Source organism: Geotrypetes seraphini, chromosome 2, assembly GCF_902459505.1.
Source record: "Geotrypetes seraphini chromosome 2, aGeoSer1.1, whole genome shotgun sequence".
Classification (NCBI taxonomy): domain Eukaryota; kingdom Metazoa; phylum Chordata; class Amphibia; order Gymnophiona; family Dermophiidae; genus Geotrypetes; species Geotrypetes seraphini.
In genome coordinates this window covers 347,526,622-347,529,342 of record NC_047085.1, presented here as the reverse complement: position 1 = coordinate 347,529,342, position 2,721 = coordinate 347,526,622, and the positions used below count along the sequence as shown (strand labels likewise).

At 38.6% G+C, this 2,721-nt stretch overlaps 1 pseudogene; it reads left to right on the top strand.

Moving 5' to 3' along the window:
- Positions 1 to 1,393: 1,393 nt before the first annotated feature.
- LOC117356067 lies at positions 1,394 to 1,547 on the top strand (annotated as a pseudogene).
- The last annotated feature ends 1,174 nt before the right edge of the window (positions 1,548 to 2,721 follow it).

Genomic DNA, 2,721 nt, shown 5'->3' with positions numbered 1-2,721 from the left:
ATAAACTTTCTCTCAATATTGATAAATCCTGTGCCCTACTACTCCCAATCAAAAACAGCGAGTCTCTATCTAGCAAAATTTCTATCAAATCCACTCCTATACAAATGGAAACAAAAATAAAATTATTAGGAGTCATTATCGATAAGGATCTCACATTCCATGATCACATCAGTTCGGTTGTAAAAATCTGTTTCTTCAAACTTCGTCTTATTCGTTCATTAACTTCGATTCTAGGGACAGATGCAATCATTCTTTAGTCATTTCCCACTTAGATTACTGCAACTCTCTTTATAACGGCCTCCCCCAAAAAGAAATCCGACGCCTACAATTAATACAAAATACAGCAATAAAACTCATTTACAAAATAGGCAAATATGATCATGTTACCCCACTTCTGAAAGAGGCACATTGGCTCCCTATCACACATCGTATCACCTATAAAATCATCTTGCTTACCTTCAAAATAAAACTCTCATGCCAGCCTTTATATCTTGATAAGGTTCTCATTCCTCAATGTTCCTCACGTACTCTGAGGTCAACAGATTAAAAACTCTTATGAATCCCTTCCATAAAAGATTTCTATTACACCCGGAAAATAAATTTTGCAGTAGTCGCCCCAACGCTGTGGAATGCCCTGCCACAACAACTCCGAGATGAACAACATCTAGATAAATTCAAGATTAGCCTGAAGACTTTTTTACTCTGTGACGCTTTCGCCTGTGCTTAGAGCTATCTTTCTTTCTTTTTTTCTTCTTTTCTTCCTCTTCTCTCGTTCTCTTCTCTCTCCTTCACTCTTCTGTTCCTCTCTTATTTAACCAACCGCTTTAAAAAATCGACCCCACCCAATATGTTTTACCCCACTCCCACTTTCTCCTTCTCTTCTCAAAACATGTAACTTTTCCCCTCCTTTCCCTTTCACCCTCACTTTCATGTCTGTCCAGTTAATGTTTTTGATGTTCACTCATATTATCTTTAAACATTTATGACTTTTTTCTCTTTTTTAAAATTTTATTGTTAACCGGCCAGATACCTGTCGATGGTCGGTATATTAAAAAGATAATAAACTTGAAACTTGAAACTTTGCTGAATCTAGCCCTATGTGTTTACCACACACTGGTAAACAAAGCATCTTTTAAAAATGTGATCAGTTGAATTCATGATGGCAAGACCCAGTATTTTATGCCCTTGAAAATCAAAGTAATCCTGGCCCAAAAGAGCAAGGAGCAGTTGCATAAGGATTGTAACATATTCTGTGATAAACTGTAAATGCTGCACAGTAAGTGGATGCAGTATTTGCAAATGATGCAGACAGAACCTCTTACTGATGTAGAAACCTGTGTCAAATAGCTGCAATTCACACCAATTCTCGCAGCTAGCTGCGTTCTTCATTGATGCAATGAGCCGATAGATCACTCAGCTTGTGTGCTGATGAAGAATGCAGCTAGCTGCGAGAATTAGTGTGAATTGCAGGACTTGTTGATCATCGACACTTTTAACACACTTTGCAGCCCCAGGTTCCTCCCGGGGCTGGGCCTGTCTGAGGGTAATTAAGGACTCTTAGAGGTGTGTCAAATATCTGGCAGAGAAAGGCATGGAAATTGATGACAACAAGTGTTCTGATCTTTGCAACAATATGTGTAAAAGTATGAAATCAGGCAGGGATAGAGAGTTCTACAAGCTGCTATCGTACCCTATATTAACCAAGTACGTTGAAACAGAATTATTTATTTAATTTATTCATTTATATTCCAGCAAACTTCTGTGGCGGATTACAATTCCACACACCTAATCCTTAAAACAAATAAAATCAATACAGTACATTGAATGTTATTTAGAACTATTGGAGATGACGTTCTTTGTTGCAGTCTCCTCTCAAAATCCGTTCAATGATGTAAAGCCAGTGAAAAGAGAATGGAGAAAGTGTGAATTCAGTGAAAGGATTCTGCTTGAACAGTATAAAAATATACTCAAGAGAGCTTTACTAACAATCAAGCAATGCTGTGAAAGGTACACCATCCGGAGAAATAGGCATGGGCCCAACAAAATGCCACCAAGATAAAACAGACTACTGAATGGGGGCCCTTTATTGGGAGGTTGTGTGGACAAAAATGATGACAGAATGTAAAAAGGCACCGGACTGGTTCAGAGTATCTCGCCATGGCAAGAGGATAGAATGAAAGTATAGAGTATTTCCATTCAAAGCAAAACATGGGGAGTATGGGGTTCAGTGGTTAGAGCTACAGCCCCCAGCACCCTGGGGTTGTGGGTTCAAATCCCACACTGCTCTTTATGACCCTGGGCAAGTCACTTAATCCTCCTCTGCCCCAGGTACATTAGATAGAGTGTGAGCCGACCAAGACAGATAGGGAAAATGATTGAGTAACTGAATAATTTGTAATCCACATAGGATATGCAGAATTTAAATATAAAAATAACTGACTTATTCAACAAAATCAGCCTAGAGAGGGGAAACCTGTATGGAGCAATTGGTAGAAACCTGGCTACTTTTCTGGGCAAACAGGATGAACCATACTGGTCTTTATTTGCCATCATGTTACTATATAATGATGGCCTTTATTTTAGAAGCATTATCTCCACCTATAAATGGTAGCATTTAAACATTTGAAAAGGTCATGTAGTGGTTAGAGTGGCTTATGGGCCTGTAATTTTTGAAGGAATGAAAAATCGATCCACTTGTACCTGTTCTACTCCACTCAGGAT